Source organism: Carassius carassius, chromosome 45, assembly GCF_963082965.1.
Source record: "Carassius carassius chromosome 45, fCarCar2.1, whole genome shotgun sequence".
In the NCBI taxonomy this organism is placed as follows: domain Eukaryota; kingdom Metazoa; phylum Chordata; class Actinopteri; order Cypriniformes; family Cyprinidae; genus Carassius; species Carassius carassius.
In genome coordinates this window covers 1,013,102-1,031,400 of record NC_081799.1, presented here as the reverse complement: position 1 = coordinate 1,031,400, position 18,299 = coordinate 1,013,102, and the positions used below count along the sequence as shown (strand labels likewise).

Below are 18,299 nucleotides of genomic sequence, written 5' to 3'. Positions count from 1 at the left end.
CTGTAAGCTTTTTGGAATTTATTCACTAATTATGTAATAATCTTGCAAAAAAAAAAAAAAAAGAGTCAATGCCCGATCTCTGAATCTTAGCATGTTTGGTTCTGGTTACTACTTGGATGGGAGACCGCCTGGGAATGCCAGGTGCTCTAAACTCTAAGGGAAGTATGGAGGAAGGAATATGGACACCAGTTGGAGTTAAAACAAATTCAATGGACGAGTATAATGGAGGAGAAAAAAGCCAAAACATGGAGAAGAGCGATGGAAAAGAAGGACATGAACTGGTAGATAAAAGGGGAGGTACAGACTTGGGACAAATGGGGAGAAGAAGATCATTTAAGGTAACACCAAATTTAGAAGCATTTAAAAAAAGAAGGGAAATTTTGAAAAGTGTAAACAGATTTGATGTGTTAAGAAACCTAGAAGAAAAAGAAGACTGAAAATGGAGAAAATTAGGAATGTTTTTAATTATTTATGTATTTTATGGTTTTGAATATTATATCATGGAATGCAAGAGGTTTATTGAATGTGGAAAAATTTGAAAAGATGAAGGAGCTATGTAAAGGAGCAAATGTTATTTACAGAGATAGTTCAGAGTTCAGAGATAAAAAAGAGTTTTTATTAGAACATATCACATTAAAATTGGAAGAGCATGACAAAGAAGTAGGGGAAAAAGAGATACAACAGGAAGAAATTGAAATGGCAATATTGCAATTAAAAGGAGGGAGAAGTCCAGGAGTAGATAGTTTAACAAATGAGTTTTATAAGGCCTTTAAAGATAAGTTAATACCAATTTTAAAAGAAATATATGAGGACATTTTTAGGAAGGACGAAGTGACTCAAGTTATGAGGATGGGTTTAGTGAAAATTATATATAAAAAGAGGGGAGACAAAGCAGCTTTAAATAATTTTAGACCCATCACAATGTTAAACAGTGATTTTAAAATTTTTAAACAGATTGAAGGATATTTTACCAAAAATAATTGAAACAAACCAAGCATATGCTGTTAAAGGAAGAGATATAACTGATACAATTTATAATGTGAGAGACATGATAAGTTACACGGAAGCTGAAAAGAAAAGTGGTTATGTTAATTAGTCTTGATTTGGAAAAAGCTTTTGATAGAGTGGAACATGAGTTTTTATTTGATATTCTAAAGAAAATTGGCTTTGGAGAGAATTTTATTAAGTGGATTAAAGTTTTATATAAAAGAGCAATGAGTAAGATAAAGTGCAATGGGTTTTTAACAAATGCTTTTAAAATCACAAGATCAATTAGACAAGGTAGCCCATTGTCACCTCAACTTTACTCATTGGTAGCAGAGCCCTTAGGGATTGCTATCCAAAGAAATATAGATATTAAAGGAATAAATTATTCAAATAAAATTATTTGAATAATTATTTAATTATTTTAAATTATTTAAATAAATAAAAAATTGGGGAAGCCAAAATATTACCAACTTGTTTTGCTTTTAAAGAAGAAGAGCACATGAAAATTTTAGGAATAATCTTTGGGAAAGATGAGAAGAATAGTGGGAATATGATGTGGGAGGAAATATTGGGAGGAATGGAAAGGAGATTAACTTTTTGGAAGCAAAGGAATTTAAATTTGAAAGGGAAGGTCTTAATAGTAATCACCTTACTTTTATCCAAAATGTGGTATGCGTTATCAGTAATGCCCATACAAATGTGGGCGGAAAAGAGATTAAAAAAATGTATTGTAAACTTTTTATGGGATGGCAAGCCTTCGAGAATAGCCTATGATACGCTAATCGGACCAATCGAGGAGGGAGGGGTTGGATTGATGGATGTAGAGCAAAGGAAAAAAAGCATGAGAATTAAATTAGTAAGAAAATATTTAAATGAAGAAAATAAGGGTGACTGGAAAATAATAATGAAATATTTTCTAAATAAATGTGGAGGCATGGGGCTGGAAGATGATATTTTATGGATGAAACTGAAGAAAAGGAGTATAAAGGGGATACCGGATTTTTATACAGAAGTTTTAGGGGCATGGATAGATTTTTTACCACATGTTTCTCTTAACCCACAAGGAAGAGAAGTGCTTTTAAATCAACCTTTGTTTTTAAATAGACATATTTTGTTGAAAAACAAAGAGGTTTTTTTATAAACAGTGGTTTGAGGTAGGGATTAAAAAAGTTAAGGATGTTTTTTTTATATGAAGTAAAAGAAGGCTTTTTGCCAGTACAAGTAGTAGTGGATGCTATGGTTGAGGCAAAAGAGGATTTTGAGATGACTACTTTAAAAAAAACAATATGAAGATTTAAAACAAGCAATATCAAAAGAATGGTTTAAAAGAATAGAGAGTAAAGAAAAGGAAGATAACAAAATGGAGGTTTTAGTTAAAGTTGGGGAAATGCATTTGGATTTTAAATTATTTGCTGTGAAAGTGTTTTATATTTGTTTTAGAGATTCTATTTTTAGAAAACCAATAGCAAACCAATTCTGGCAAAAGATATTTCCTGGAATTGATGAGAAGAAGATGTGGAGTAATATTAATTGGAAGTATCTAGACACCAAAGTAGAATGTCTGGATTATTATATAAGACAAAACATGATTTTTTCAGAAATGAGGTTGTATAAAATTGGAATAGCAGAGAATGCATTATGTAAAGTGTGTGAGGAAAAGAATGAAGGAATTTTACACTTGTTTTTAAATTGTACAGAACTTGAAGAATTGATGGGAATTTTAATGAAAATTGTGCCAATGTTAATGGGGAATGTTGGGGAAGAAGAAATTAATTGAAATGAAATAATGATGTTTGGTATTAATGTTAAATGTAAAAATAAGAAAGTAATAAATGTAATATTGGCATTGGCGAAGTACTCAATATGGAGTAGAAGGAAAATTGTGAAACAGAAGAAGTCTAAAGTGAATCTATGGATGCTATTTAAAAGTAAATTGGAGGAGTATTTACAAATACTGTGCAGTTACTTGGAAATGGAGGATAATGTGGATGGTTTTGATAGTCTTATGACATCAGAGGTACGACATATCTTGAGTACTGTGAAGGTAAAGCTACCAATGTAAAATGCTGTTTTGAAAAATGGAAAATGAGTAGAAAATGTTAAAGGTTTTAATGCTTGTTTGAAAAAGGTGTTTTACAACTTGTCAAAGTAAATGTATTTTATGTACTTAAATCTGAAAGTTTTTTAATAAAAAAAAAAAAAAAAAATCTCGTCTGATCTCGGAAGCTAAGCAGGTTTGGGCCTGGTTAGTACTTGGATGGTAGACCGCCTGGGAATACCAGGTGCTGTAAGCTTTTGGGTTTTCTTCCGAACTTACATAATGAACTGGGGATTAGAGTGGCTGATCTTTAAATAGCCCTCTCTTTGCAGCAGCTTTCGCTTATGGCCATACCAACCTGGCTATGCCCGATCTTGTCTGATCTCGGAAGCTAAGCAGGTTTGGACCTGGTTAGTACTTGGATGGGAGACCGCCTGAGAATACCAGGTGCTGTAAGCTTTTTGGAAATTCTTCACTAATTATGTAATAATCTTGCAAAAAAAAAAAAAAAAAAAAAGAGTCAATGCCCGATCTCTGAATCTTAGCATGTTTGGTTCTGGTTACTACTTGGATGGTAGACTGCCTGGGAATGCCAGGTGCTCTAAGCTTTTTGGTTTTCTTCCGAACTTATATAATGTACTGGAGATTAGAGTGGCTGATGTTTAAATTGCCGTCTCTTTGCAGCAGCCTTCACTTACGGCCATACCAACCTGGCTATGCCTGGTTAGTACTTGGATGGGAGACCGCCTGGGAATGCCAGGTGCTGTAAGGTTTTTGGAAATTTTTCACTAATTATATAATAATCTTGCAAAAAAAAAAAAAAAGAGTCAATGCCCGATCTCTGAATCTTAGCATGTTTGGTTCTGGTTACTACTTGGATGGTATATAATGTACTGGCGCTTAGACTGGCTGATCTTTAAATAGACCTCTCTTTGCAGCAGCTTTCGCTTACGGCCATACCAACCTGAGGGCGCTAGAGAGCTACAGGAAGTGTTGGCTGCAGTTGGGAGAGGAAGGCTCTCCTCCATTTTGATTTTTCTGTTTGTGTTTGTTTTGTGAGTTGTTTTTGGACTTTAGTTTATTTTCTGTGTGGTTTTTCAGTTTTAAACCACCTAACAGCAGCATCTTGCTGGCTGTAGGGTGGTTAATTTTTTGTTTGTGTTTTGTACAATGGACAGATTATTGGCAAACGACACTGGAATGGCTGGAGAGACACGCATGGCAAAAGACACTGGACTGGCTGGAGAGAGATGCATGGCAAACGACACTGGACTGGCTGGAGAGAGATGCATGGAAAACCACACTGGTCTGGCTGGAGAGAGACGCATGGCAAACGACACTGGACTGGAGTATCGACAACGAGCAGGACACGGTAAAAATCAAGATGTAAGAGATACATTTGGTAAAAGGAAATACTTAAAGGAGGCAACAGTGATTGTGAATGTGGAAAATGTAAATGAGGTGAGGGCTATGGATATTATTAAAGCCGTGACGGACAAATGTGGATATGGGGAAATCTTGGTACTAAGGCCAAGACAAGGAAAAGCATATGAGCTGACAATGGAAAAAGAAGAAACTTGTGATAAACTGACTGAGGGATTGTTAATAAATGGAGTGAACTGTGAGATAAAAAAAACTTCAAAACAGAGACTATGTTGTCTCTTTCATGCATCTGCCCGTCTACCTTGCTGATGAAGAGATTTTAAATAAACTGGAGGTTTGGGGGGGTTTCCCCAATTTCAAAAATAAAGCGGCGTGTTTATCCGGGCACCAGCATTGAGGATGGGACAAGATATGTAAAGGCGCGGTTCCTGAAGGAGGTGGCCTCTCTCCCTTACAGCACAAAAATAGAAACGGCAGAGGGTCCACAATACTTTCGGGTGATGCACAGCCATCAGGTGAAGACTTGTCGGCTGTGCATGAGCCCAGACCATGTGGTGAAGGACTGCCCGGAGTTCACGTGCCATAAATGCGAGGAGAGAGGCCACTTCGCGCGAAATTGCAATGCTGTGACGTGCCCGGATTGCAATTTGGTTTTAAATAAGTGTGAGTGTTGGATGCAGGGTGAGGAGGAGGAGGAGGAGCAGCAGGTGGGCGGGCAGGTGCATGAAAGAGACAACGAGCAGCGAGATGATGGAGAAACAGTACGAGGTGAAGGACTGGAATTAAATAAGGATATAGAACAACAGAAAGAGTGTACCGAACCGATCATACAAACACAACAGGATGGGGGAATTTGGACACAGATGGATTTGACTGACAGCTTGCAAAATGCTTTGGATAATGTGGAACAGGATGATAAAAGGAATAATGTACTGAGTGATGCACAACAGGAGGGAATTTTATGGACACCAATGGATGTGACGGACAGTATGCAAAAGGAGATGGACCCTGTGGAACATAATTATGAGAGTAATGAGAATGTTTCTGCTACAAAAGTGTGTGAACAAGGACAAGAAAATGAGGAGACACAGGGGAAATCATCGAAAAGAAGAAGATCGGTAAAGGTAATGCCCAATCTAGATATTGCAAGAAAAAGAGTGCTTAAAGAAGATGGTATTGAGTGTGCAAATAAGTATGAGCTGCTAAAGGGTTTGGAGGAGATGGACTGAGTTTATGGGTTTTATGCATGTTTTTATATGTTTTATGCTTTTAAGAATTGTTACTTTTAATGCTAGAGGGCTTTCGAACGTAGGAAAATTTGAAAAAGTGAAAGAAATGTGTAAAGGAGAGGATGTGATTTTATTACAAGAAACTAACTGGAGGGAAGAGTACATGACTGAAATAAGGAAAAGGTCAAGCGGAGAGATTTTATATAACAATGGTGATGGGAGGCTGGGAAGAGGAGTTGCGATTTTAATAAAAGAAAACTGTTGGGTATCATGTAAAACAATATATAATGACGTAGATGGGAAATGTATTGCGGTTGAAATGGAGTATGAGGAGAAAAAAGTTATTGTAGTTAATATTCATGCACCGACTGTAGAGAATGAAAAGAAGGAATATTTTAATGTATTAAGAGATTTTTTAAAAAAGCATAAAGAGGTTATTATGATGGGTGATTTTAATACCGTTTTCAGTAAATTAGAAATGGGTGAGGGAATGGTTTTTAAAAATGATAAAGGAAGAAAAGAACTGAAATTATTAATGGAAGAAAATAATATAATTGATGTATGGAGAGAAAGGAATGAAAAAAAGAAAGAATATTCAAGGAGGCAATTAGTAGGGAATTTTATGTGTAAAACAAGGATTGATTTTATTTTATGTACAAGGAACATTGAAGGATTTATCTGTAATATTAAATATGAAGAATCAAGCTTAAGTGACCATAAACCAATTTTTTTGCAAGTAGACTGGAGTTCAGTGAAAAGAGGGCCGGGTGTATGGGTGTTAAATGTAGAGGTTTTGAAGAATGAGGAGTATGTTTTAAGTATTAAAGAAATTATTGAAAAAGAAAAGGAGAATGAAATGTACAGTGAAGATAAAAGGATATGGTGGGAAAATGTTAAATATTTAGTTAAAAAATTCACAATAAAGTATTGCAAATTAATACAGATATGTAAGAGGAAGAAGGAGAGAGAAATAAGAGAACAATTGGAAAATGAATTAAATGAGAATGGGAAAGATATACAAAAAATAAAAGAATTGGAGGGAATATTGAAAGAAATGGAAGAGAAAAAATATGAAGGAGCAAGACTAAGAAGTAAAGCTAAATATACTGTGGAGGGAGAAAAATGTACAAATTTTTTCTTTGATCTAGAAAAAATACGAAGGAAAGCTGGAATGATTAAAGAAATAAGAGGAAAAAATGGTGTAGTGGTGGAAACAAATGAGGAAATATTAAAAGAAGTAAAAGCATATTATGAGAACCTGTTTAGTACTGAGGGGTTTAGGGAAGAAGATAAATTGGAGTTACTTAAGCAAATAAAAACAACAGTAGGAGAAGTAGACAAAAAAGAGTGTGATGAAGAGATAAGAGAAGAAGAGATAAAAAGAGCAATAAGTGAATTAAACAAAATTAAAAGTCCAGGTATAGATGGTTTGGGGAGTGAATTTTATATAGTTTTTAAAGATTTTTTAACCAGTATTTTAAAAGAAGTATATGAAGACATTTTTAAGAAAGAAGAAATGAATCAGAGAATGGGGATGGGATTAATAAAGTTGATATATAAAAGAAAAGGAGATAAAGTAGACTTAAAAAATTATAGACCAATTACAATGCTGAATACAGATCTGAAAATTTTAACAAAAGTTTTAGCCAACAGATTGAAAGAGGTAATGCCAACCATAATTGAAACAAATCAAGTGTATGGAGTTAAAGGGAAAGATATAGCGGACACAACTCTAAGTATAATTGATAGGATAAGATATATGAAAGAAAAAAACAAAAAAGGATGTGTTATTAGTTTGGATTTTGAAAAGGCTTTTGATAGAGTGGAGCATGAATATTTATTTGGAATTTTAAGAAGGTACGGGTTCGGGGAAAATTTTGTCAAGTGGATTACAATTTTATATAGGGGAGCAATAACAAGAATACAATGTAACGGTTTTTTAACTGAATGTTTTAAAATTACTAGATCAATAAGACAAGGATGTCCATTATCAGCGCTTTTATATTCTTTAGTTGCAGAACCATTGGGATTAGCTATTAAAATAGACGAAGACATAAGAGGGATAAACATTGAAGGAAGTGGGGGAAATGAAAAAATATTTCAATATGCAGATGATACGACAATAATAGTTAAAGATATAGAGAGTGTTAATAAAGTAATGGAAGTAGTACAGATGTTTTGTAGGGGATCAGGAGGTAAGATAAATGGAGAAAAAACTATATATATGAGATTTGGAGGAGTGACTGTTTTAACAGAGTATTTTCATTTTAAAGAAACAAAAGAAATAAGGATTTTAGGTGTTCTAATGGGAAAAGACGAAAAGAATGTTAAAGACAAAATGTGGGAAGAAATAGTAGGAGGAATTGAAAGAAGGTTAAATTTTTGGAAATTGAGGACATTAAGTTTAAAAGGGAAGGTTTTAATTTTAAATGTGTTAATGGTGTCAAAGTTGTGGTATGTTTTATATGTGACTGCTATGCCAGTGTGGGTGGAAAAAAGGTTGAAGAAATGTTTTTTAGATTTTTTATGGAATAGTAAACCTTCAAGGATTGCATATAGTACATTAATAGGAGAAGTAGGGAAAGGAGGGATGGGATTAATTGATGTTGAACAGAAAAAATAGCTTAAGAATTAAAATAGTAAAAAAATATCTAGATGATGGTCACAAAACAGCATGGAAAAAGACAATGGAGTATTTTTTAAACAAATGTGGGGATTTTAACATGGGGGATGGGATTTTATGGATGAAAACAAAGAATTGGATGACAGAGTGCTTACCAGAGTTTTATAGAGAAATTTTTAGTGCCTGGGGAAAATTTTTAGATAGACTTGAGTAGGATCCACATGGGAGAGAAAACATTTTAAATCAACCTCTGTTTTTAAACAAAAACATTTTAAAACAAGACAAAGAAATGTTTTTAAAGAAATGGATGGATGTGGGGATAACTAAAGTGAGAGATGTGTTGTATGAATTTAAAGAAGGGTTTTTACCAACACAATTTATTGTGGATGCAATGGAGGCAAAAGAAGATTACAGTGAACAAGAAATAAAAAATAAATATGAAATCATTAAAAATGCCTTATTTTATAAGGCATAAAGTGGTTTTTACTGAGGTTATTTTAAATAAAATAGGAATGGAAGAAAATGCTCTGTGTAAAGTGTGCCAGGAAGAGGAAGAGGGAATTTTACATATGTTTTTACATTGTAGAGAGCTAGAGGACTTTTTAAGGAAATGTAAATGTTTAATTAAAGATGTGACTGAGGAGTGGGATGAAAATGTAATGGAATGGAACAGAGTTGTGATGTTTGGTTGGGAAAAAAAGTTTCAAAACAAAAGTTTCATTAATCTGTGTGTAATGCTAATGAAAAGTGCAATATGGGACAGAAGAACTGTGGCTAAAAAGGAAAAAATTGTGTTGGATGTTTGGAGGATGTTTAAAAGAAAAACAGAATTATATACTGAAAGACTGTATGTGTACTTTAAAGGTGTAAATATGTTAGACTCTTTTTATGATGTTTTTACCCCAAAAGTTTATTGTGTTTTAAATGATTTAATGTGGAAGCTGCCAGGAAGTGAAGGAGATTTTTAAATTATCTATGTAAAGGAAAGATGTGTAATGTAGAGATATGTAAAGACAATGTTCTGTATTTTCTATTGATTGCGTTTAATCTATTGTATTTTATTGATTGAAATTTCTTAATAAAAAAAAAAAAAAAAAAAAAAAAAAAAAAAGGCTATGCCCGATCTCGTCTGATCTCGGAAGCTAAGCAGGTTTGGGCCTGGTTAGTACTTGGATGGGAGACCGCCTGGGAATACCAGGTGCTCTAAGCTTTTTGGTTTTCTTCCGAACTTATATAATGTACTGGAGATTAGAGTGCTGATGTTTAAATTGCCGTCTGTTTGCAGCAGCCTTCACTTACGGCCATACCTGGCTATGCCTGGTTAGTACTTGGATGGGAGACCGCCTGGGAATGCCAGGTGCTGTAAGCTTTTTGGAAATTTTTCACTAATTATATAACAATCTTGCAAAAACAAAAAAAAAAAGAGTCAATGCCCGATCTCTGAATCTTAGCATGTTTGGTTCTGGTTACTACTTGGATGGGAGACCGCCTGGGAATGCCAGGTGCTCTAAGCTTTTGGGGTTTCTTCCCTACTTATATAATGTACTGGCGCTTAGAGTGGCTGATCTTTAAATAGACCTCTCTTTGCAGCAGCTGACGTGGCAGTAGAGGGTGAGGAAGGCTCATCTAAGCTTGTTTGTATTTAACTTTTTGTGTTTGTTTTATGAGTTTTTGTTTTGTTTTGTTTTTTATTTTTTGTTTAAGTTTATCCTCCCAACAGCGTATGCTGTTTGGGGGGAAAGTAAGTCTAGTAGTTTGTTTATGTTAAAAATGGATGGATCTTTGGTGACGGACAAAGCAATGGAAGGAGAGACACAAAGGCAAAAAGAACCTGGACTGGCAAATCGACAACGAGATGGAAACGGAATGGATAAAGATGAAAGAAGAGATGCTGCAAAAAGAGTTTATATGAAGGAAGCAAAAGTGATTGTGGAATTATTGTATGTGCAGGATGCGAAGGCAGAAGACATTATTAAAGCGATCGCAGGGAGAATCGGTGTGGCAAAACTTCTGGCAGTGAGACCAAGGCTATCAAAGGAATATGAAATTACCTTAGAGAATGAGGAGGCTGCAGATGAATTAACCAATGGACTGACGATTAAGGGGATAAACTGTGAGGTGAAAAGGCTGCAAAACAGAGACTATGTTGTCTCATTCATGCACCTGCCTGCCTATGTGAATGATGAGGACATCCTAAAGAAGCTAGAGGGATGGGGGGTAACGCCAGTCTCTAACATCAGGAGGAGGACATACCCAGGCACCAGCATCGAGGATGGGACGAGGTATATTAAAGTGCGGTTCCCCAAAGAGGTGGCGTCCCTGCCCTACAGCACCAAGATGGAGACAGCAGAAGGTCCACAGTTTTTTCGGGTGGTGCACAGTAACCAGGTGAAGACCTGTAGACTGTGCATGAGCCCAGACCACATGGTAAAGGACTGCCCAGAATTTACATGTTACAAGTGCTTGGAAAGGGGCCACTTCGCAAGGGACTGCAGAGCGGTGAGTTGCCCGGACTGCAGGAGAGTTTTGGATAAGTGTGAGTGCTGGATGGAAAACAACCAAAATCAAGAGGAGCAGGAGGGAAGGCAGGTGTATGAGAAAGATGAAGACAAGGAGATGGAGGAAGAGGAGGAAGGAACGCAGGACAGTAGGAATAAAGAGAACAGTAATGGACAAGGAGAGGACGATAAACGAACAAAGGATGCAGACTCAAATGGAAGGAGGAAAATTGGCACCTGTGCCAAAAACTGAAAGGGTACTGGACAGTGCATTGGACAAAATGGAAAAAATAATCAAGAAGACAAAGGGAATATTGAAGACAAAGAGAGTGAGGAAAGTAATGAGGATGTAGACACTGAAGTAAAAGGCCTCAAAAGAAGAAGATTGCCCAAGGTAAGACCGAACCTTGATAAGGATAGGAAAAAAGTGATACAAGAGAACCCTCTAGTAAATATAAATAGATATGAAGTGTTGAAAGTCTCTGAGAGCGCGGACTGAGAAAATGGCTTTTATGCATGTTTTACTATATTTTATGGTTTTAAGTGTTGTTGTTTCTAATGCGAGGGGACTGTTGAATGAAATGAAATTTGAAAAACTAAAAGAACTGTGTAAAAATGAGGATATTATTTTATTGCAAGAAACAAACTGGAGAAGGGATGTAATGGATGTTTTTAAGAAGAGATGGGATGGAGAAATATTTTTTAATAATGGAGAAGGACAAATGGGAAGAGGGGTTGCTATATTAATAAGGAAAAACAAGGAAATAGAAGGGGAACTCATCTATGATGATAAAAAAGGGAAATGTATAGGGGTGAAAATTAAATATGGAAATGAAGAATTTAATTTAATCAACCTACATGCGCCAAATGAAGAAAAAGAAAAGACTATGTTTTTTACTGTTTTAAGAGACTTGATAGAAGGATGGGGTAAAAATAATAATGGCAGGTGATTTTAATACGGTTTTTAGTAAGAGAGATATGGCTGACGGAATGGTTTTTAAGTCAGATACAGGGAGAAAAGAATTAAGGGGTTTGATGGAGGAGGAGCTAGTCGGTAATTTTTTATGTCAAACAAGAATAGATCACTTTTTATGTACCAGAAACCTAACCTATTTTATAGAGGATGTAACTTATAAGGAAACTTCTTTGAGTGATCATAAAATGGTTTTAATGAGAATGAATTTTAAAGATGAAATTAAGGGACCTGGAGTTTGGATTTTAAACACAGAACTTTTAAAAAATAAAAGTTACAAACAAGGGATTGAAAAGATAATAGAAGAAGAAAAAGAAAATGGAATGTATTGGGAAGACAAGAGATTGTGGTGGGAGAACGTAAAATATGAAATAAAAAATATTCAATTAAGTATAGCAGGTTGATCCAGAAAGTGAAAAGGGCTAAAGAAAAAAAGATAAGAGATAAATTAAAGGAAGAATTAAATAAGGAGGAGGTAAATGTGCAAAATGTTATAGTAATGGAGGAGGAATTGAAGAAATTTGAGGAAAGTAAATGTAATGGAGCAATGTTAAGAAGTAGAGCAAAATATACAGTAGAAGGAGAAAAATGCACAAGGTTCTTCTTTAACCTAGAAAGGGGAAAAGCAAAATCGGAAATGATAAAAGAATTGAAAAATAAAAACGGTGAGGTAATTAAGGAAACAAAGGGAATTTTGGAAGTAGTAAGAAGCTATTATGAAGAATTATTTAAAACTAAAGATACAGATGGAAAAATTAGAAATTTATTATTACAACAAATAACAAAAAGAGTGGAGGCGGCAGACAAAATGGAATGCGATAAAGAAATAAAGCTAGAAGAAATAACACAAGCAATAAATAATTTGAAAAGCAAGAAAAGTCCGGGTATAGATGGGATAGGTAATGAGTTTTATATAGTTTTTAAGGATAAAATAAGTTTGATTCTACAAGAAGTATATGAGGAGGTTTTTAAAAAAAGAGGCTTTCAATCAAAAAATGAGTATGGGTTTGATGAAAATAATATATAAAAGAAAGGGTGATAAGACGCTTTTAAAGAATTTTAGACCAATAACCATGTTAAATACTGACTTAAAGATTTTAGCAAAGGTTTTAGCGAACAGATTGAAAAATGTTTTACTGAGTATAATAGAGACAAATCAGGCATATGGAGTAATTGGAAGAGACATAACTGATATAACAAACAGTATAAGAGATGGGGTAAGTTATGTCCGTGGAGAAGGCAAAAATGGTTATTTTATTAGTTTGGACTTTGAAAAAGCTTTCGATAGAGTGGAGCATGGATTTTTATTTTCGATTTTAGAGCAGTTTGGTTTTGGGGAGAATTTTATAAAGTGGTTAAAAATTTTATACAAAGATGCATTAATAAAAGTAAAGTGTAATGGTTTTTTAACAGAGCCTTTTATTTTAACTAGATCTATAAGACAAGGATGCCCGTTATCAGCGCAATTATATTCTTTAGTGGCAGAGCCTTTAGGACTGATAGTTAAAAACTGTAAAGAAATAAAAGGAATTGAAATAAATAGAGGAAAAGAGCTAAATAAGATTTACCAGTATGCTGACGACACTACAATAATAGTGGAAAATTTGCAGAGTGTTAAAAATGTAATGGATAAAATCAATTGGTATTGTCAAGGGTCAGGAGCAAAGATAAATGAAGAGAAAACTGAATACATGAGATTTGGGAGGGTACTGGTTTTAACGGGGTGTTGGAGTTTCACAGAAGTGCAGGAATTTAAGATTTTAGGTGTGCTTTTAGGAAAAAATGAAAAGAATGTACAGGATAATATGTGGGGGGAAATAGTGGATGTGGATTTTACATGTAGCATCAATGCCGCTGTGGGTGAGTTTTTATGGGACCCGCCCCCCCCCCCCCCCCCCAAGAATTGCTTACAACACTTTGATTGGGCCGGTAGAGGAGGGAGGGATGGGACTAGTAGATCTGGAACAAAAAATGAAGAGTGTGGAAATTTACAAATTGGAGACAATATTTTATGGATGAAATTGAAGAACTGGATGATACAAGGAATACCAGAATTTTACAAGGAAGTTTTAAGCGCTTGGGGGTCTTTTTTAGCAAAGGTGGATTTTAAACCTGTTGGAAGGGGAATCATTTTAAATCAACCTTTATTTTTAAACAAAAAGATTGGGACACAAGGAAAAGAACTTTATTATTAAGTGGGTAGATGTGGGAATTTTAAAAGTAAGGGACATTTTATATGAATTCAAAGAAGGTTTTTTACCCATACAAGTAATTATAGATGCAATGGAAGAAGCAAAAGAAGAGTATAATGTGGATGTTTTAAGAAAACAATATGAAGAGGTTAAAAGTAAAATTCCAGAGGATTGGTTGGAAATGATTCAAGATGGTGGGAGCGGGGAGAATAAAATGGAAGTGTTTTTAAAATTGAACGACAAAGACGTGTATTTGAAATCATGTAATGTGAAAATGTTTTATCATTATTTTAATTTGTCTGTTTTTAAAAAGCCAAAAGCCAATGATTTTTGGTTAAGACATTTTGATGGAATTCAAGAGAAGGATGTATGGAAAAATATAAGATGGACTTTTTTAGATACTGACCTGGAAGTTTTGGACTATTTTATTAGACACAACGTAATTTTTACTGGAATGAGATTGTGCAAAATTGGAATGGAACCAGATGCTGTATGTAAGGTCTGTTTTAAAGAGGATGAGGGGATCTTGCACCTGTTTCTATATTGTGAAAAACTGAAATAATTTTTTGACAAAACAAAAGAACTAGTGAAAGATTTAAGAGGGAATGAAGATGTTTTCAACTGGAATACAATCTTAATGTTTGGTATGAATGAAAATATTACAAACAAAAAAGTGATCAATCTATAGATGGTTTTAGTAAAAAATGCAATATGGAAAAGGAGGAACGTAAAAAATAGAAATTATGTAGCAGATGTATGGATGGTGTTTAAAGGACTGGTGGAAAATTATGGGCAAACCTTGTTTAAATATTTTGAAATGGAGAAAGAACTGGATACGTTTCATAAGATGTTTCCCACTGATGTGCTGTGCACATTTAAAAAATACAAAAAAACGTTGCCTAAGAAAGAGGACTTTAACAGTTGGTTTTAATTGGAATGTAAATTTCTGTTTTTAGGAGAGGCGTAATGTATTATGTGTTTTTTTTTTTTTTTTTTTTTTTTTTTTTAAGAAAATATAATGTTTAAATGTGAAAACTGTAAGGAGATTATTGTATGATGGAAATGTTTCAATAAAAAAAAAAAAAAAAAAAAAAAAAGCTATGCCCGATCTCGTCTGATCTCTGAAGCTAAGCAGGTTTGGGCCTGGTTAGTACTTGGATAGAGACCGCCTGGGAATACCAGGTGCTGTAAGCTTTTGGGTTTTCTTCCGAACTTATATAATGAACTGGGGATTAGAGTGGCTGATCTTTAAATAGACCTCTCTTTGCAGCAGTTTTCGCTTACGGCCATACCAACCTGAGGGCGCTAGAGAGCTACAGGAAGTGTTGGCTGCAGTTGAGAGAGGAAGGCTCTCCTCCATTTTGATTTTTCTGTTAGTGTTTGTTTTGTGTGTTGTTTTTGGACTTCAGTTTATTTTTTGTGTGGTTTTTCAGTTTTAAACCACCTAACAGCAGCATCTTGCTGGCTGGAGGGTGGTTAATTTTTTTGTGTTTTTGTACAATGGACGGATTATTGGCAAACGACACTGGACTGGCTGGAGAGACACGCATGGCAAACAACACTGGACTGGCTGGAGAGACACACATGGCAAACGACACTGGACTGGAGTATGGACAACGAGCAGGACACGGTAAAAAACAAGATGCAAGAGATAAAATTGGTGAAAGGAAATACTTAAAGGAGGCAACTGTGATTGTGAATGTGGAGAACATAAATTAGGTGAGAGCTGTGGATATTATTAAAGCGGTGACGGAAAAATGTGGATATGGTAAAATTTTAGCACTAAGGCCAAGACAAGGAAAGGAATATGAACTGACAATGGAAAAAGAAGAAACATGTGATGAACTGACTGAGGGATTGTTAATTAAAGGAGTGAACTGTGAGATAAAGAAACTGCAAAATAGAGATTATGTTGTTTCCTTCATGCACCTGCCCGTCTACCTTGATGATAAAGACATTTTTAGAAAATTGGAGGGATGGGGAGTTAATCCCATATCAAAATTAAAAAGAAGATGCTACCCGGGCACTGAAATAGAGGATGGAACAAGGTTTTTAAAAGTGAGATTCCCCAAGGAGGTGGCATCATTACCCTACAGCACAAAGCTGGAAACAGCAGAAGGGCCGCAGTACTTTAGGGTGATGCACAGCCACCAGGTGAAGACCTGTAAGCTGTGCATGAGCCCGGATCATCTGCTCAAAGAATGCCCTGAATTTAAGTGTCACAAGTGCGAGGAAAGGGGACATTTCGCAAGGGATTGCAATGCGGTCAGATGCCCGGAGTGTCAAAAGATTTTAAACAAGTGTGAGTGTTGGATGGAGGGAGAGGAAGAAGGTCTGGAGCATTGGGTGGACGGACAGGTGCATGAAGGAAACATTGAAGAGGAAGGAGATATTGATGAAGGACAAGGGGATGAAGGATTATCACAAAAGGAAACAGAAGGAGGAACAGGCAACCAAGAGGAAGAAGAAGAAGGAAAAAAGAATGATATGGATGAGGAACAAACAGCAGAACAGAATACCCAATGGACAGAAATGGAAATATCGGACAGTTTAAAAATATTTTGGATAATGTGGAGAGGGATGAACAGGGAATGTATGATCAAAACAAAGAAATGGACAGTGAAGAAGAAACAAGGATGGACAACATGGGAAAAGACAGAGGGGAGAGAGGACAAAGTAGAAGAAGAACATTAAAGGTAAAACCAAATGTGGAAAATGCAAGAAAAAAGTTAATGACAAGGGGCCGAGTAAAAAGTGTAAACAGATATGAAGTGTTAAGAGGGCTGGAGGGAGAAGATGGAAAATAATGGTTTTTATGTATTTATTTTCATTACTTTTAATGGTTTTAAGTTGTGTTACTTTTAATGCAAGGGGATTGATGGACATGAGTAAATTTGAAAAGGTGAAAGAAATGTGTAAAGGAGAGGATGTGATTTTATTACAAGAAACTAACTGGAGGGAAGAGTACATGACTGAAATAAGGAAAAGGTGGAGCGGAGAGATTTTATATAACAATGGTGATGGGAGGCTTGGAAGAGGAAATGTGATTTTAATAAAAGAAAACTGTGGGGTATCATGTAAAACAATATATAATGACGTAGATGGGAAATGTATTGCGGTTGAAATGGAGTATGAGGAGAAAAAAGTTATTGTAGTTAATATTCATGCACCGACTGTAGAGAATGAAAAGAAGGAATATTTTTAATGTATTAAGAGATTTTTTAAAAAAGCATAAAGAAGTTATTATGATGGGTGATTTTAATACCGTTTTCAGTAAATTAGAAATGGGTGAGGGAATGGTTTTTAAAAATGATAAAGGAAGAAAATAACTGAAATTATTAATGGAAGAAAATAATATGATTGATGTATGGAGAGAAAGAAATGAAAAAAAGAAAGAATATTCAAGGAGGCAATTAGTAGGGAATTTTATGTGTAAAACAAGGATTGATTTTATTTTATGTACAAGGAACATTGAAGGTTTTATCGGTAATATTAAATATGAAGAATCAAGCTTAAGTGACCATAAACCAATTTTTTTGCAAGTAGACTGGAGTTCAGTGAAAAGAGGGCCGGGTGTATGGGTGTTAAATGTAGAGGTTTTGAAGAATGAGGAGTATGTTTTAAGTATTAAAGAAATTATTGAAAAAGAAAAGGAGAATGAAATGTACAGTGAAGATAAAAGCATATGGTGGGAAAATGTTAAATATTTAGTTAAAAAATTCACAATAAAGTATTGCAAATTAATACAGATATGTAAGAGGAAGAAGGAGAGAGAAATAAGAGAAAAATTGGAAAAGGAATTAAATGAGAATGGGAAAGATATACAAAAAATAAAAGAATTGGAGGGAATATTGAAAGAAATGGACGAGAAAAAATATGAAGGAGCAAGACTAAGAAGTAAAGCTAAATATACTGTGGAGGATGAAAAATTTACAAAGTTTTTCTTTGATCTAGAAAAAATAAGAGGGAAAGCTGGAATGATTAAAGAAATAAGAGGAAAAAATGGTGTAGTGGTGGAAACAAATGAGGAAATATTAAAAGAAATAAAAGCATATTATGAGAACCTGTTTAGTACGGAGGGGTTTAGGGAAGAAGATAAATTGGAGTTACTTAAGCAAATAAAAACAACAGTAGGAGAAGTAGACAAAAAAGAGTGTGATGAAGAGATAAGAGAAGAAGAGATAAAAAGAGCAATAAGTGAATTAAACAAAAATAAAAGTCCAGGTATAGTTGGTTTGGGGAGTGTATAGTTTTTAAAGATTTTTTAACCAGTATTTTAAAAAAAGTATATGAAGACATTTTTAAGAAAGAAGAAATGAATCAGAGAATGGGGATGGGATTAATAAAGTTGATATATAAAAGAAAAGGAGATAAAG

The 18,299-nt window shown here is 34.7% G+C and overlaps 2 non-coding genes across 2 annotated transcripts in view; both read left to right on the top strand.

Annotated features, from left to right (window-relative positions):
- Nucleotides 1-9, top strand: part of LOC132127886 (5S ribosomal RNA) — a 119-nt gene extending 110 nt beyond the window's left edge. The window contains exon 1 of the ribosomal RNA XR_009427612.1: nucleotides 1-9. This exon is cut by the window's left edge and continues 110 nt beyond it. This is a non-coding gene — a ribosomal RNA (5S ribosomal RNA).
- Nucleotides 10-3,365: 3,356 nt separating this feature from the next.
- LOC132128148 (5S ribosomal RNA) lies at nucleotides 3,366-3,484 on the top strand. Its single transcript, XR_009427859.1, has one exon. It is a non-coding gene; the product is annotated as a 5S ribosomal RNA (ribosomal RNA).
- Nucleotides 3,485-18,299: the final 14,815 nt, after the last annotated feature.